The sequence below is a fragment of the Chiloscyllium plagiosum genome, chromosome 3 (assembly GCF_004010195.1).
Source record: "Chiloscyllium plagiosum isolate BGI_BamShark_2017 chromosome 3, ASM401019v2, whole genome shotgun sequence".
NCBI lineage: Eukaryota > Metazoa > Chordata > Chondrichthyes > Orectolobiformes > Hemiscylliidae > Chiloscyllium > Chiloscyllium plagiosum.
In genome coordinates this window covers 26,817,760-26,837,217 of record NC_057712.1, presented here as the reverse complement: position 1 = coordinate 26,837,217, position 19,458 = coordinate 26,817,760, and positions in this window count along the sequence as shown.

Genomic DNA, 19,458 nt, shown 5'->3' with positions numbered 1-19,458 from the left:
TTAATGAGTAAATACTGTGAAAAGATAATCACTGGTGCACTAGAGAATCTAGGTGTACCTTCTTTACCTGTCTATGTCTTAAAAAAACATAATCAGACCATAAGAATTTTTCAGCCCAGAGGAAAACCTTTTGGGCACTGCCAGATGAAGTATTTTGATGTTAACCTAGTCACCCATCTCGCTCAATTTTCCATCCCTTCTTCCAAGAGAAACACCCATGTCTTAATTTTGAAATTTTATTTCATATCTTTCAGTGGAAGTTCATGGCAACTCACTTCTCATTTCTATTCCAGATTTGGAATTAAATTCTGCACCTGCTATCCCTTCATATTCTTTCTTTTGTTTTAGCCACAATGAACAATGCACTTTGTAGCATATTCTTGTAAACTCCAAAATGATGGAAATGAAATTCCTCTTTTTCCAAGGAAATAAGTTCTACTTTCCTAAGCTTTCTAATAATTTTGGTATTTTCTGAAAAGTAGTAATTTTCTTCAAATGATTAGTACTCCACAGCACACAATACTCCAGGTAGAATCCAGCTAGATTGCAGTAGCATTTCTTCTTTAGCTGCAGTGACATTGCAGTTTGGTTCCCAGAGGAAGCAACTAACTGAGACACTTGCTTACGTTTATCATAGAATCCCTCCAGTGTGGAACAGGCAATTTGGCCCATCAAGTCCACTCTGACGGTCCAAAGAGCATCCAATCCAGACACAGGACCCTACTCCATCCCTGTAACCCTGCAGTTCCCATGGCTGGACCTGCATATCCCCGGCCACTATGTTCAATTTAGTGGGATCAATCCACCTAACCTGTACATCTTTGAACTGTGGGAGGAAAGCCACACAGATATGAGGAGAATGTGCAAACTCCACACAGACAGTCACCCGACAGCGGAATTGAACCCATGTCCCCAGTGCTGTGAGGCAACAATGCTAACTACTGAGCCATCATGCCGCTTGTTTATTTTACAGCATGCGTAATGTCTTTCTGTGAACTGGTTACAAAGTGGATACTCAACATTCCAGGTAGACACAGGCTGATTGTGAAATTTTGACCAACAGATGTTCATGGAGTTGCATCACTATATTTTGTGAATATCCTACTATGAAAATAATGCGAAAACATCCTGCAGGGTAGCATTGTGCAGCACCATGCCATCATTACCATTATGGCATACCTGCTGAGGGTGGAACAGGACATTTACTAGCCTCATCAAGAATGCTGACAACAAAAGAATCGGTGGCATGGTGGCACAGTGGTTAGCACTGCTGCCTAACAGCACCAGAGACCCAGGTTCAATTCCCGCCTCAGGCAACTGTCTGTGTAGAGTTTGCACATTCTCCCCGTGTTTGTGTGGGTTTCTTCCCACAGTCCAAAAATGTGCAGGTTAGGTGAATTGGCCATGCTAAATTGCCCGTAGTGTTAAATGTAGGGGAATGGGTCTGGGGGGGTTGCTCTTCGGAGGGTCGATGTGGGCTTGTTGGGCTGAAGGGCCTGTTTCCACACTGTAAGTAATCTAATCAAAAAAGCCCACATTTTCAGTGGCCTAAAATGTACTGGCAACACAAATTGTTGGAGTTGTTTTCTGTAGGAGACATGTGCTACATAGTGATTGAAGAGAAATGTAAAAGCAGTTCCTCGATTTGTTTTCTATTTCATCAATAATGCCTAATAATTTCAAACAACTAAATACTGTGTTCACTGTTTCATAAATGTATCTGCTTTCCTGACCAGCAAGCTGTACCACTATTCCGATTAACGCACAAGTTCTTTGATGGTTTACTCCCATTTATACCAATCTACAACTAATTTGATTTTATGTATTTATTTTATTCATGACTTTACATATCTAAATCCTTTGGTTGAAAAGTAACACAGAATCAGGAGAAAACCATTCAAGTCTATCAAGCATTATCTGCCGTTTAATTTGATCAAGAGTGATTTACATCTTTTCTCCATTTACCTGTCTTGGACATGCTTATGTAACAAAAATCTTTCAATCTCAGTCTTGAAATTTTGAACTGATCAAGCCTAAACAATGGTGATGCAGGTTTATGCTGTCCTTTGACTGAAGAAGTGTTTCCTAGCATCAGCTCTTAATAGTCTTATTTGAATGTTATGCCTTTTTGAATTCGGATGTCCCAATACAGGAATGAAAGAGAATGCCTGTGGTTGGACCCTGATGTCTCCCTGTTCTGTCGCAACATCTTATAATTTAATTGATACCCTGACCAACACTACTTGTGCCTAAAGCAGATGACTAGACATGCAACCCACCCCAACTTAATATGCCCCATTTTTCCTTTCTGTGAACAGAAAACAGAATTAATCTTCCAATTTCTTGAATTTCCTTGGCAATTTCCATTTTTGCTTGTTTCAGATCTCCAGCTTCAGCAGTTCTTTGTTTTGTTTCTGCTTTTGTTACTTGTTCATAATTATAGTCTTCATGTTATGTCTTTATGGCAATAAAAAGCTATACATTCTTATATTATTTGGTGAAGCACTTTGAAATATTTCACAATTCTTAGTGGTAAAAATGAGTCATTGCAATTTCAGTGTAATGGTAATGTTACCAGATTAGTAATCTGGAACACCCGTCTAATGTTATGGGACATAGATCTGAATCCCAACCATTGCAGATGATAAAATTTGAATGCAATACAATGTGGAATCAAAAGTCAGTCTAATGGTGATCATTAGCCATTATTATAAATAAAACCAATCAGATTCACTGAAGTCTTTCAAGGAAGCAAATCTGCCAGCCTTATTGTCACAAAGCTGGTCCTTTTCTCAAAGCTGTTCTTTTTACTCAAAGTTACTGTGCCCTTGATTTTTTTCAGAGGGATCGTAAAACAGCCCAGGCTCTGAAATGGCTGGGTTGGTGCAGAGATGATTGGTTTATTGGGTCCCTTTTTGTTTACACCTAAATAGATGATACCTCAGGTCAAAGGCTTTCATGTTTTAGAAATGTATAATGAAAGGGGAGTGGCCAGTGCAGACAGCTGGGGTTTTTTTGGTTCAGTTGCAGCAGGGGACGTGCTGCTGACTTCTCTCTCTCTCCTTGCAAACTCTAAGTTGTCTGTGCCATGTTTTACTGTTTGTGCTAAGGGATGTGTGTATTGGGACTGTTGCAAGTACTTTTGGAAGAGCAAAATGAAATTGGGTTTGGATAGGATTAGTTATGCAGTATTCTGTTTTCTGTTCTTTGTGTTTCATTCCTTAATTTTGTAAATAAATCTTGTTTGTTTAAAACTTGGCAGTCAATCCAGCTAATTTACACCAGGAATATCCACTATACAAGAGGCTAAACAAATAGCAAAGCTACAGTCTGGGCTAACCGTGTAAAAATGTTTTGAGGGGTCTGGCCTAGTCCATAACATTACCAGTTCTGTGCTACATGCAACTCCAAATCAACAGCAATGTGGTTGACTCTGGATTGTCTTCTAAAATGGCCTAGTGAGCCACTCAATTGTGTCAAACTGTGACAAAATCTAAACAAAAGAAAGAAACTTAGCAGAACACTTGGCATTGACCTAGGCACTGGAAAGGACAGCAGCAAACATAGCATGAGCTGAAAAATGTGTTGCTGGAAAAGCGCAGCAGGTCAGGCAGCATCCAAGTAGCAGAAGAATCAACATTTCGGGCATAAGCCCTTCTTTTTGATTCTCCTGCTCCTTGGATGCTGCCTGACCTGCTGCGCTTTTCCATCAACACATTTTCAGCTCTGATCTCCAGCATCTGCAGTCCTCACTTTCTCCTAGCAAACATAGCATGGTGAACCCTCCAACATTCTCCCTCCGAACATCTGCGGACACGTGCCAAAACTGGATGAGTTGTTCCACAGAATAATCAAGAAACAATGTGGCATTAGCTATAATGCTAGAATTACCATTTAAAGGCAATGTTCCAGTCACAACCATCCACCCTCCTTGAGAATGTCCAATCCCACTGGCAGCATTGATTCAGACCCCTCCTCCCCTTATAGATGATGGAAAAAAAATGCAATCAGAAAGAAATTGTTCTGGGAGTCCTGAGCATTGACTTTGGACCTCATGAAGTCTCATGGCATCAGATCAAACATGGGCAAGGAGCCCTCTCCACCCCCCTCAGCTGATGCATCAATAGTCCACCATATTGAACACTTCTTGGAGGAATCACAGAGAGATGCAAGGGAATAGAGTGTATTTTAGGTGGACAATTTCAATAACCAAGAGTAAATCATTGGCGTAATACTGAATAAGCTGGCAGGGTGCTGAAAGGCATAGCTGCTGGACTGGGTTTTCAGCAGGTGGTGAGGGAACCAAAAAGGGACAAATCTACTTGACCTTTTCCTCAACAATCTAATGGTATTAGTAGGAGTGAACACCACATAGTCAATGTGAAGGCAAAGTCCCATTTTCACAATGAAGTAACCTCCATAATTTGTGTGGAACTGCCTTCATGCTAAATCAGTTGGGTTCCAAACAGATCTAGCAAATTTCAAGACCAGGTATCCATTAGCACAGTGGAGCATCAGCAGCATACAATGGTAAGTAGTTTGTAACCTCATGGCCTGCCAATTCTCCAATATACCATTACCATTAAGCTGGGCAATTATCTCTTGTTCCATACTGTAGGAGGACATACCAGAAGCAGCACCGGATATAATTAACACTAAGGTGTCCACTTGGTGAAGCTACACTATGAGGCTACTTTTATGCCAAACAATCAAAGTAGTTTGAATTGAACAGAACTAAGCAATCTATTAGCTAACAGATCAGATTGAAGCTCTGTCCCTGCTGTATCCAGTCATGAATGGTGGTGGACAATACATTAACTAACAGGAGGAAGAGGCTCCACAAATATCCCTAACCTTGATGATTGGGGAATCTAATACAGCAGTGCAAAAGACAAGATTAAAACATTTGCAAGCATCTTCAGCCAGAAATGCCAAGTGGATGCCAGGTCTTGTCCTCCACCTGAGCTCCCCAACAGATTCCAGTTTTCAGCCAATTCAACTCAGTCTACTTGATACTGAGAAATGGCTAAAGACACTGAATACAGTGAAGGCTATGGTGCCTGACAACATTGCAACAAGATAACTGAAGACTTGTACTCCAGAACTTGCCATGCCCCTAGCTACTGTTCCAGTACAGCTACAATACTGGCATCTATTTGACAATATGGAAAATTGCCCAAGTACATTCTGTGAACAAAGGGCAACCCCAACTGGCCAGTTGCCATGTCATTAGTCTAATCTCAGCCATCAGCAAGGTTATAGAAAGGTGATAAACAGCACTGACAAGCGGTACTTGCAAATGAATAATCTACTCATTGACGTTGTGTTTAGGTTCTGCCAGGGCCACCCAGTTCCTGACCTCATTACACCATTGGTCCAAATGTATACAAAAGAGCTGAACTGCAGTTTTGAATATTTTGTTCCACAAAGTGTGGCATCAAGGAGCTGAAGTAGAACTGGAGACAATTGGAATTGAGGGGAAACTGCTGGAGTCATATCTTGCTCAGTTCAATCATTCTAGCCACAAGGCATCACTGTAGACTTTCTTAGGGCAGTGTCTCAGCCCACCATCTTCACCTACATCCTCAATGATCTTTCCTCCATAATAAGGTCAGAACTGGGGATGACTGCACAATGTTCAGCACTATTCAGCACTCCTCATATACTGAAGTAGTACATGTCCAAATGGAGCAAAATCTGGGCAACATCCAGGTTTGTACGGATAACTGGAAAGTAATACTTTTGCAAGACAATGACCACCTCAACAATAGAGAATCTAAACATTGCCCTTCAAATTCAATAGCATTACCATCATTCCTCCATTATTAGCATCCTGGTGGTTACCATTGGTCACAAAATGAACTAAGTCAGCCATATAAATACAGTGGCTGTAATAACAGGTCAGAGACTAGGAACTCTGCAGCAAGTTGCTCGCCAGTATTTTTTGTCATCTACAAGACACAAAACTTGAAACTATGCAGGGCCAAGCAACCCACATGATTGCCACACCAACTACCACTTCCAACATTCACTCCTTTCCCCACTAATGCAGTTGCAGTAATGCATGTTGTCCGCAAGATGTACTGCTGTAACTTACAGAGGCTCCTTCCAAGCCCATAACCTCTACCATTTAGAAGGACAGCAGATGGGAGCACCACCACATGTGAGATCCCTGTAAAGACACAGATCATCCTGATGTGTGTAATGGACCATACCAAACCCTCAAAATATATTAAGAAGATAATTTAGACCCAAACTTTTTCTTATATTAAAGGCAAGGGCCAGGCATTGCAAACCAATGGGTCAAACTACCAGATTTGAAGCAAAACACATGGAAATGTATCACCATTCCTTCACTGTAGCTGGATTAAATTCCTGGAACTCTCTCTTTAACTGCACTCTGTATGTCTCTGCATTCCATGCAATGCAGGGGAAAAAAGACAGCTTACCATAAATTTCTCAAGGGCAAATAGCGATGATCACTAAACATTGGCCGAGCCAGTGACACCCACATTTCATTTAGGTAGGTTCTGATCAAATTATTCAGGTATGTTATTACATACACCTGTCCTCCTGGTTCAGAGGTGGAGCCACAAGAATAGCCCCCTCTGGCTCCAACCCCACAATCCCATTTATAAATATTAAAAGATCCAAGTGGGATTTGCTTAATATAGAATTAAAAACATCTTTACTGAAAAGTCAAAATTGAATGGAGTAAAAGCAGATTCCCTGTCTGAAATTGTATAACATGCCAAATTTTACAATCTATTCAGATATCTGCAAACTATGCAGAAGCTTATGATTTGATTTATTATTATTGTCACATGTACCTAAGTACAGTGAAAAGTTTTGTTTTACATGAAGTACAGACAGACCATAACATACAAAGACACAAAGATCATCGTGTGAATGAACAAAGCGAGGAATACAAAGTTACAGCTGCAAAGAAAGTGCACAAAAAGCAAGATCAGCATTAGATTTGAAATTTTTTGAGGTCCATTCAGAAATCTAATAACAGCAGGGAAGAAGCTGTTCTTGAGTCGGTTGTTACGTGTATGAAAACCTTTGTATCTTCTGCCTGATGGAAGAGATTGGAAGAGATTATAACTGGAATGGGAGGAGCCTTTGATGATTTTAGCTCCCTTTCTTTGGCAATAAGAAGTATAGATGAAGTCAATAGATGGAAGGTTGTTTTGCAAAATGATCTGGGCTGTGTTAACAACTTTCTGTAGGTTTTTTTATGATCTTGGGCAAAGCAGTTGCTATACCAAGCCGTGATGCATCCAGTTAGAATGCTTTCTATGATGCATCTATATACGTTTATGAGGATCCTTATGATGTCTGGACTGTTTAGGAATTCTGTCATTTTCTCTCAAAGAGAAAACTTACATCCAAAGCAGTACTGCCAATCAAAATTCTTTACTTATTATGGCATATAAACCCATTTAATAGCCCGCGATTATTGAAAATTGCTGAATTTTGCAATTTGTTTGGCTGATTCACAATTTATACATTCCATGATCAATCAGTGATATAGGAAATAGAAGTTGTGACGGAAGTATGATAATATTATAACAATTTATTGACCCTCATGATACAAAGGTCAGCAGTCTTATTTGTTAAGGTTAGTCCTGTTCATATAATAGCAATTTATTTTATAGTTAACTTTTTCTTTGTAATTGAATATGGAAATAGGCCTGAGGCAAAGTAAGTTAAATGAGAATGGGAAAACATCCCTGAAGTACAGGTATATGTTCTATAGGGTGCAATGCATGTATGTAATGTTGATAATCATGAAAAATGTGATACTGTGTTGGTGTCATCATGTTCACGGAATATTAACATAATCTAAGACAACACAATGATGTAATTATGAGGAAGCGCTACTCTGCTGGAGGTACTATCTTGTTGATAATCCAGAAATAGGAAAGGCTTATTTGTTTGGGGGGGTAAACAGCAAAACTTCACCAGAAGGTGTCGCTAGTTTCAAAAATAGTTGAAGCTTTAATCACCATCCAATTATCAAAGAATATATTGTATGATTCTGACATGATTTTGATGGAACCAAATATTGATATATTAATATATCCATTACCACTCACATTCTCAAAAATAATTTAATAAATTTACCAAGATTTGCAAGTAGCTTGACGTGCATTTGGCTTCTTGAATTCTCTGCCAGAAGACAGATCCAACCAATAGCACCACACCTCCACACCACCTTGTAAAACAAGGAGGCAGTTCCCAAACATACCCCAACTAAAACAAGGATCAAATCTATGATGTTAGCATATTGTCAGCAATCTGATACATATCAGCTGACCATCCAACTTCGCGCCCCTCCTCCAAAGAGTCCAAGTTGCTATGGCAACATATACTTTTGCATAGCCTGGAGCAATGGATAGTGATGATAAAGACTCTAAATTCCTTCCATCAAACAGCTGAAGTAGAATCTCTCTTGACCTGGAAGAATTTACAAGTTGCTATTCAACAGGTTGGTTATGTTATGTCATACACCCTCTGGACAGCTGTATGACTTGAATCTGGAGCTTTTGTCTCAGAGGTAGATGCTACCTACAACACCAAAGGACCACCTCCATGTGACTCCCTTTACTTAATCTTGTCTGTCATCATCTTACAAACTTCTAAAATGTCAGCGTAAACAATTACTACACCTTATAAAAACTTATACTGATGATCATTAAGCAATTTAAAAGTCATGCCTGCAATATTTAATACAATATTGTTACAAAAAATATTCATGTAAACACTGGTATTGAAAGCAATGGTGTTTTTTTCTAACAATGGAGTAATCTGATAATTCTAGTAATTTAATAACTGTGCAGTATTTGAATATTATCTGGAGAAAAAAGATGAGTGGCGAAGCTAATTGGCCCACACTTTCTGTTGCAGACACTAAGGAATTTCCTCTGCATTTTCAGCACATGATGTCTTTATATTAAACTTCCTATCAATGATTTCCATTTACTTTTGCAAAGGTTGATGTAGCTACTATTAAATTCTGGCCCTTAATCATTGTGAGACAAGAATTGCAATCTTGATAGCTTCATCTTTAGATCACTGGCTTGAACTTAGTTAAATGCAAGTACGAAGGAGGTACTGAAGGGAAACACTGATAGAGATCAAAAACAAGCCAGCAAAGCATTTGCTTTACTATGAAAATGACTGCAACTTAAATTCATTAACAGAGCACTTATGTATTACCCTCAGACGAATAAAAACAATCCCCTGGTGTAAAAAAAAGTGAAACCTGATGTCTTCTGTGATAATGAGAAAAATGTCCTTAATAGTGCCTGTTCATATATTAGCTCACTGGCAACATCTATGGAATGCAGACTCTTGTGATTCTTGTCTCAATTTTTTCTGTTTTGCAAAATTAATTAAGTTTCCCAGTTTTTTTTTAACTGCTTACGAGATTTGCAAAAGTTATAACAGGGAACATGAACATAATCAGCATTTCCCTTGACATCCACTATTTCACCATTACTGAGAGCTTTCAGTTGATTTAGATCTTGGCAAACATTTTCCAAACTGATTGATTTTCCAGTAGCAGTGCTATTCAGTGCTTCGATAACACCCTGCGATCGAATGGCTGGTTTCCCTGGGGATGGCGATAAAATGTGTCTGAGGCTTCATATTGATTTTTTTTTCATTTTATGGCTTTTGTTTTGTATTATTAATGGGCTTTAGATTCACATGGTGTCAGCCCATGGAATTGCAGAGTGCCAGTAATCAGCATACAGAACTGGGTTTTCCATCCATTTGTACACAATTGGCAGAAAATGCAGTTCTTTAGAGTTCAATAGCCAAAATGCTTGGGCTTACTAATCAATACTTAATATCATTCAGACCAGTACATCCCCTGTTCAAAAGATATTACAATGTTATACATGCTTTATACTATTCTTACAAAATGTTCCTATTGCATTTGGGTAACAAAATTAATTATTTTGATTCAACTTCAGTACTATTATATAGTGTAAATATTAGAAGAGTGACGACTATCTGTTGGACTAGTACAAATACAGTCAATGGAAATCAGTTAATAATGGAGCAGATTTTCCACTTACTAAAGGGAGGGTGTGATAGGCACAGTTTAATTCTATTCTTAATATTAGCTGATGCTTAAATATTCAGGTGACAATTAATTTTGCCAAAGTCCATCAGTTTCTATGCCTGCAATTATACTTAATTTTGATGCTTTTCAAAAATTGATATGTGTTTTCAATTGTCATATTTTGTATGCAATAGATCTTCCTAACACTTTGTTCATAGGCAAAAGTAATAAGTACAAGAAAATAACACGTGGGTGATTTAGGAAATTCACTTCATCCAGTAGTTCAGACAGTATCATTAATCTCAAGAACAAAATTTAAACAGTTCTATGTTGCCCGTTGGCTATTTGTTGTATAATTGTTTTATGAAGCTGTGTTATATTATGACTTAGAACTGCATAATTGTGAGGTGAAGTAATAATTTTTTTGCTTTGATGAAGATATATTCACCTTCTTATCTCTAGTGTGTTTCATAATGTTGATGTTGTCACAGAGGATATGAATGGAAAGAACACTTCACATAGTAGGTAGATAATTTTGACAGATTATGTTTATAACACAATTTCTGCAATTCAACTACAGTTCCATCTACTGTAGATTGCTCTAAGATTGCATTATTTTGGATATTATATAAAACCTTTTTTAGTGATATTGGGAGAAAAATTTTGGAAAGCTCTAGAGAAGAGCTGGCATAGAAAGTATGGATTGAAATTTTGTTTGACTGCAAGGTAGGGCCAGAGACAAGGGCATTTTCCCCAACTCCCATTGACTCCAGTTTTACTAGAATTTGGTCACTTGATGTAACACTTTTTCAAATTGACCCTTTGACATCTATGGAAGAGAAAAAGTGTTCATGTTTCATGCAGTGGATATGAAAGAATAAATCTTTTTTTTTCTCCATTAATGCTGCCATACCTGCAGAGATTGTCCAGCACTTCTTTGAATGACTGAAAATACTTGGTTAATAACCTCATTTATTTTTATGTTTGTAATGACCTGATGCTAGTGGAATCCCTGCTTGATGATCTTTAGGACTTCCCTGTATTAAAATCTCATGTTTCACACAGGAAAGCAGAGCAACACGCATTACTGCAGTCGGAGAAGTGGTGACGGGGAGAGACATGATAGGCAAAATGTATTAAAGATTTCTCTCTTTCTCTTTGTGTGTTTCCCCTCTCTCATAAAATTCTATCCTCTGAAAATCCAGCATCTATCTCCACTTAGCAAATGACAGATGAAAATATTCTAAACAGTCATTATTGAAACATAAATAGAAATTGCTGGAAAAATTTAGCAGCTCTGGTAGCCACCTATGTAAAGAAAGCAGAGTTAACATTTTGAGTCCAAATAGGTTTTTGTTTCTGATTCCCAGCACTAGAAATTCTTTCCTTTTTTTCAGCTTATTATTGAGTATGGCTTAGATTATTCTCGTTACAGTTGACAACCTAATGATGGATTTTCAAAATTAAAGGGTGCATGTTTTCATGGAAGTCTGATCCATGGTAATCTTATCACTGGGCAGTTCTACAATTCTCTCGCTCACTCAGAAGCACATGTTTGATTAAGATTAGGGGCCCTGCAACATGAACAAGCAACAGAGTCCATGATTTCTCTTCTGGATGCTGTACATTAGTTCTAAGGTAGCAAGTTGGCATCTCATACAAAATCTATAAATTTAGCTTTACTTGCATTTATCCAGATTGGTTGGCCTACATTTTAATTACAAGGCAGCACATAATCAATGAACGTACAACTATGCCACAAGGGCAGTGACAGTATGTGAATCCATAACTAAAATATTTTCCATTCCTGTTTGACTGCTTCAAACCAAGCTGTATCCAATAAATACTCAGAGAACTTTGTTTTTTATAATATTGGTACTTTTATTATATCATTGCAGAGTCAACACAAACTAATAGAAGAAATAGACACATGTTTTATAATAAGCTCACTTGAATTATGAATTCTAGACAATGCTGTAGGAAAACACAATCCTGTATAGCTTGGATGTTTGCCTCAGTCTCAAAAGAATAGCATTTGCTTTTCCCATCAATAGAGGTATGCTCTCTTCAGTCATTCTTTGCAAAGTGGAAAATACTACAAGAGATCTTTGGTGTCTGTGAAAACCAGATTGAAAAATTCTCACTGTAATGTGGATAGTTCAAAACATTAAATATAAAGAACAAAGCATTCATTTATTTTAAATATTGTGCAGCAAGCAAAATATGAATAGCACAAAAGAGACAGAAAATGATTTTTTTTAAATACATGCACAATTTTAAAATAATCTCCAATACTAAATTTCTTTTAATGCAATGAAATCCGACAATGGTAAAATTACATTTTTAGGACCAAACAAGTTATTCAGTAATTATTATTACGTAACTATTTTTTAAAAACACGCTTACTTCTAAAGGCATGCATTCTAACATTCGCAGTTATTTTTAATATGGAGTGAATAGGTAAGTATCTCAAGTTTATGCTGTTGCATTCATTTCAACTCTGAGAATATCGGATGGCAACCATGTTTTTTTGTGGGGAAGCAGAGTACCTCTGATGGGAACCGTTGGAATGTCAGGTTTAATTGCACAAATGCATAAGTGCTGATAGCTTTACCATTATTCTCATTGCAAATTCTAGACCTTTGTCCTTCCAATCAAGACTAGTGTTTGGACATTCAACACTCTCAACTATTTAACACTGAGGTGATACCATTGGAAGTGATATTACAGAGAACTTTGTTTATATTTAGAACAATCTATCTCCATTTAGCAAATTACAGTTGAAATTATCCTTAACAGTTATTATTGAAGCAAAAATAGAAATACGTGTTTTAAAGGGTAGAATGTGACTTAATGATTTGCAAAACTAGAATGTCTAGGTCCCACTCCAGGATTTGTTGTCCAAAGAAGAAACATTCATGATGACTTTAATAAGTTGTTAATTAGCCTATTAATACTTCCAACTTCCCTACTATTTTCCAAAGGGAAAAAAATGTTTGTGAGTACATGAAAGAAATATTTGCAGGCCTATATATGTTTGGTAACTTTATTTCATTGACTTGTGGAGAAAAATCCCCATGACAGAAAACCTTTATTACCCTTATGACAACAGTGCACTTGCACAGTAATTCAAGTGATATAGTTTGCTCTGATCTTTGAGCTCAAGCCAATGAATTGTATGCTAATTAAGATAACAAGAAGATGACAATTATATTTAAATTATATGCAAAAAAAAGCACTCAGATGAGGCTGCACTTTGCTTCAACTGTGCTACACAGCTCTCAATTCACTACGCTTAATGGAGCTACTTGATTTTCATACTAACTTGTAGTCTACACATATTAACAGAATATTGTGCTGCACCCTGACAATAAGTGACAAATTTCCTGTTGAGTAGTTTCCTTTCTGCAAAATAAGTCTCCATCTGTCTCCATTTCTCTCCACTCCTCCCTCTCATTCTATAACTTTCCCCACTGGAAGCTGATGACCAATGTACTTCACACTTTCCATCTATATGCAATGAATTGTATCAGCACCTGGCCAATTCATTGTGTCACCTGAATAGATCTTCCTGCATCTGCTGCTTGATCTAGTTCCATCAATTAATCACAGAAGAAAGAACAGCAACACATTGCCTTGCAAGTTCAGAATAATATCCTTGATCAAAGTCATTGTCATAATTATCTCTCATCTCTTACATCAGCTTCAAACTATTTTCATTGCTCATTCTTTTTCACCTAATGTTCTTAGCATATGTACAAAATGCAATGAATCAAACACTCCAGCATCTGTCCTATTAGTCATTAAAGTTTCATTTCAGTCATTCTGTGCAATTATTATCACTTCACATAAAATTTACACATTCTACTTAGTTGCCAGCTTCAATTTGTAATCACACAGAAGATGCTTCACCACATCTTTTGCATTGTCATTTTTAAGTCCTTTGTTATGTCAATTATCCAAAATTATTCAGCTACCTGTAAAAGGAATAGGTGCAGTTGTCCAGTTCCTGAGGGGGCAGTGAGTGTGACATGAGTGTGAAATTCATTTAAGAAACTAGTTTCTGACTAGTTTCTGCATAGCATATGGTAAATCAGAGAATTGGAAGTTTTAAAAGTCATCAGAACATTACCAAAGAAAAACGAAGAGGGAGAAAATAAACTAAGAGAGCAAACTAGAAATCTACATAAAACAGACAGTAAGAGCTTATTTAAATCAACCAAAAGGAAAAAAGAGTTTGAACTCAACATAATCCCCTTAGAGTCAAGAGTGAGGATCTGGAAAAGCACAACGGTCAGGCAGCATCTGGGGAGCAGGAAAATCGATGTTTTAGGCAAAAACCCTTCATCAGGGTGCTGCCTGATCTGATGTGCTTTTCCAGCACCACATTCTCGACTCTAATCTCCAGCATCTGCAGTCCTCACTTTCCCATAATCCCCTTACAGAACAAGACAGAGGAAATAATACTAGGGAACCATGAAATGGCAGAGGAGTTGAATAAATACATTGCTCGGTCTTCATAGTAGAGGACATTAATAACATTTAGAAAACATTAAATAATCAAGAGGCTACAGGAGGGGTGGAAATAAACATAATAATTATCACTGAAGAAAACATTCCAGGGAAACTAATGTAGTTGAACACCAAGACATCCCATGGATTGCATGTAAGGATTTTAAAGAAAGTAACTTCAGAAATGATAGATGGTACAGGTAGTGATCTTCCAAAATTCTTTAGATTCCAGAAAAATTCCAGAGGATTGGAAAACTTAATGCATCACTCTTATTCAAAAGTGTGGGAGATTAAAAAAGATCAGTTAGCTTAACATCTGATATTAGGAAAATGTTAGTGTCTGTTATAGAAGATGCTATAATAGAATATTTAGAAATGCATGTATTTTCAACTAGAGTCAGCAAGACTTCACTAAAGAGAAACATGCCTGACAAAAATTATGAGTTTTTTGAGATAACAAACAGGATGGATTAAAGGTAACCAATAAATAATATATTGGATTTCCAAAAGGCATTTAATAAGGTATTGCACCTAAGACTGCCTAATAAGTTGGAGACCCATTGTGTTTGAGGCATTGTATTAACATGGATAGAGGATTGGCTAATTAATAGGAGACAGAGAGTTGAGTTTAAAGGTTTCATTTTTAAGATGGTAACCTGTGACAATGATCAGCATAATCTACAATACATACAAATAGCTTAGATGAGGGAAATGAACATAATATAGCCAAGTTTGTGAATGACATAAAAATAGGTGGGAAGGTAAATATTGAGGATAAAACAGAGCTATAGATAAGTTCAGTGAATGGGCAAAAAATGATAGGTGGAATATATTGTTATAAACAGTTGTGCATTTTGGCATTAAGAATTGAAGAGGTAAATATTATTTAAATGGAGAGAAACTGGAGAAAACCATATCACAGAGCTGTTTGTGGTCATCGTGTATGATGCTTTTTAGCTAGCATCCAAGTTCAGCAAGTATTAGGGAAAGGAAAATGATGGTAGGCCATTATTTCAAAGGGAATGGAGTATATAGCGTAAACAGTATGGGGTTTTCCCCTTGGTAGAGGGATTAATGCACAGGGGTGATAAATTTGAGATAAAAGGCAGGCAATTTAGAGAGGATGTGAAGAAAACATTTTTCACCTAGAGGATAGTAGGAACCTGGAACTCAGGTGTTCGAGGAAGACACCCTCATAACATTTAAATAGTATTTAGATGTTCACATGAGATGCCAAGGCATGCAAGGCTGTGGGCCAAATGCTGGAATATGGGATGAGAATAGTGAAGTGGTTGTTTTTGACTAGCACAGACTCAATGGGCCAAAGGGCCTTTTTCTGAACTGTACACTTCTATGACTCTATAAAAATAAAAAGGTCTTACTAAAACTACAAAGTGACCATACCTGGAATACTATAAACAGTATTGACCTCTTTATCTATTTTGTGAGTATTTTGTTAACCCCGGTATTCTTTTCTAATATTCTCTTATGATCTTATAAGCTCATAAGCAGATCCAAAATGCAGCTAGCTGAGGCTGTCATTCAGTATAATGGGTATGAGACCTGCCTCCTTTCGATAGCAATGTTGGTCCTCAGGTGTCCCTTGACAGTGAGTACACAACAGCTAGAGGACTGCTTGTTTCACTAGGTTGATTCAGATATGGATGAAAGTTCAAATGGGGATAGGTTGAGTATCTATGGCTTCTACCCATTCGAGTAGAAAAGAATGGTAGGTGATCTTAGTGAAATATAAATTCTTAGGGGGCTTGATAGGTAAAAATATAGAGAGTTGTTTCCCCAAGGGAGAATTTAGGTTTGGAAGACTTAATCTCAGAAAAAAGGGTTGGCCAATTAGGAAGAGATGAGGAGGTTTTTTTTTTCAATCAGCAGGTAGTAAATCATGGATCAAAAACAAAAATTGCTGAAAAATTCAGCAGGGCTGGAGAATGAAATGAGACTTAATGTTTTGAGTCCAGTCACCATTCTACTGTTAAAAATAGGGTCACTGGACCAAAACAGATGCTGCAAAACCTGCCTGAATTTTTCCATCAATTTATACTTTTGTTTCAGATTGCTAGCATCCATTGTTCTTTGTTTACTTGAGGGAATCTGAGGAGTTGTTTACTATAGAGGTCTGTCAGGGCTGGATTATTAAGTATATTCAAGGCTGAGATAGTCATATTTTTAATTGGCAAGTAAATTCAGGGTTAAGGGGATGAAGCAGGAAAGTGGAGATGCATGTTATCAGATCAGCCAGGCATGATCTCATTGAATGGCAGAGCAGATTTGATGGGCCATATGGCCTACTTCTGCTCCTACTTTATGGTCTCATGATTTGTGTCTCTGTGAGCCCTGGTATTCTTCTTTAATATTCTGTATTGGTTCCCACACCCGTACCAAGTTAACTTAAAGCCTTGCCAATGGGATCAGCAAAATACCCAATAAGAAACTCTGTCCCAGCTATGTTTGGATGCAAAATGTCCAGTTTGTACATGTGACATCTTTCAAGGGAATTTAAAGCCTTCCTTCTTGCATCATCTTTCCCATCACTCATTCAGCTGCCTTTTCCTCTTTATTTCTGTCCTCACTTTCACACTGCACTGGGACTAATTTTTTTATTCATCTATGGGATGTGGAAATCACTGGCTAGGCCAACATTTATTGCCCATTGCTAATTTCCCAGAAGTTCTGTTGCTGTGGATCTGGAGTCATGTGTAAGCAGACCAGGTAGGATGGCAGATTTCCTTCCCAAAGAATATTACATGTATTTTCCCAAAAATCATGATCGGGGCAGCAGGGTGGCTCAGTGGTTAGCACTACTGCCTCACAGCACCAGGGACCCAGTTCAATTCCCACCTTGGGCAACTGTCTGTGTGGAGTTTGCACATTCCCCCGTGACTGCGAGGGTTTCCTTCGGGTGCTCCGGTTTCCTCCCACAATCCAATGCAGGTCAGGTGAATTGGCCATGCTAAATTGCCCATAGTGTTAGGTGCATTCATCAGGGGTAAATATAAAGGAATGGGTTGCTCTTCGGAGGGTCGGTGTGGACTTGTTGGGCCGAAGGGCCTGTTTCCACACTGTAGGGATTCTAATCTAATCATTATCAGACTCTCAATTCTAGGCATTTGTTTACAGAATTCAAGTTACAACATCCAGTGGCAGATGGAGTTTATTTCAGATAAAGGTGCTGCATTTTGGGAAAGCAAATCTTAGCAGGACTTATACACTTAATGGTAAGGTCCTAGGGAGTGTTGCTGAACAAAGAGACCTTGGAGTGCAGGTTCATAGCTCCTTGAAAGTGGAGTTGCAGGTAGATAGGATAGTGAAGAAGGTGTTTGGTATGCTTTCCTTTATTGGTCAGAGTATTGAGTACAGGAGTTGGGAGGTCATGTTGCGGCTGTACAGGACATTGGTTAGGCCACTGTTGGAATATTGCGTGTTATTCTGGTCTCCTTCCTATCGGAAAGATGCTGTGAAACTTGAAAGGATTCAGAAAATATTTACAAGGATGTTGCCAGGGTTGGAGGATTTGAGCTATAGGGAGAGGCTGAACAGGCTGGGGCTGTTTTCCCTGGAGCATCGGAGGCTGATGGGTGACCTTATAGAGGTTTACAAAATTATGAGGGGCATGGATAGGGTAAATAGGCAAAGTCTTTTCCCTGGGGTCTGCGAGTCCAGAACTAGAGGGCATAGGTTTAAGATGAGAGGGGAAAGGTATAAAAGAGATCTATGGGGCAACTTTTTCACGCAGAGGATGGTACATGTATGGAATGAGCTGCCAGAGGATGTGGTGGAGGCTAGTCCAATTGCAACATTTAAGAGGCATTTGGATGGGTATATGAATAGGAAAGGTTTGGAGGGATATGGGACGGGTGCTGGCAGGTGGGACTAGATTGAGTTGGGATATCTGGTCAGCATGGACGAGTTGGACAGAAGGGTCTGTTTCCATGATGTACAACTCTATGACTCTATGACTCTATCTGCCATGGCAGGATTTGAATCCAGGTCCAGATAACATGACCTGAGTTGCTGGCTTAATAGTCCAGTGATAACATCATTACACCATCATTTCCCCAGAGGTTAATCACTTTCAGGTCCTGACTGCTAATTCTCAATCAAACTCCCTAAATTCTGATTGCACAACCATATTTCCCCTTCCTATCTAAGTCATTGATACTTGCACTATCCAGATTTCTGACTGTTCTTATGGTTCTTGTGATCTTCACCCTCCTCAAGTCCAACGTCCTGTCAGCTACAAATTCTGGATCCTGGTACCAGGCAACATCTCAGCCTGGTGTTACATCAATGACCATAGAAATGCCTGTCTGCTCCACCCAAGTAATAAATCCCCCCTCAATATGGCACTTCCCGCTCCCATTCAGTCGAGCTGCTCATGACGCCACAAAAAAGGCTCATTCATTCTCTTCAGGAACTGGTGCCCTCATCAGAATCCGAAATGGAAAACCAATTTGCTAGGGGGCTATTTCACTACTATCTGTTTCTCCTGAACTGCCTGGTGGTCAATGATTCCATCCCCCAACCACCACTTATTTTGCTCTATGCCCTTCAGCTGCCTATCTCCAGTGCCGATTTGGAGATGCCAGTGTTGGACTGGGGTGTACAAAGTTAAAAATCACACAACACCAGGTTACACCAGGTTATAGTCCAACAGGTTTAATTGGAAGCACACTAGCTTTCGGAGTGTCACTCCTTCATTAGGTGGTAGTGGAGGGCTCAATCCTAATACATAGCAAAATTTATAGCAAAAATTTACAGTGTGAATTGATTGAAAAATTGATTGTCTGTTGAGTCTTTCATCTGTTTGAATAGCATGGTAGTTTCACTTCTTTCATGTGTAAATCACAAAA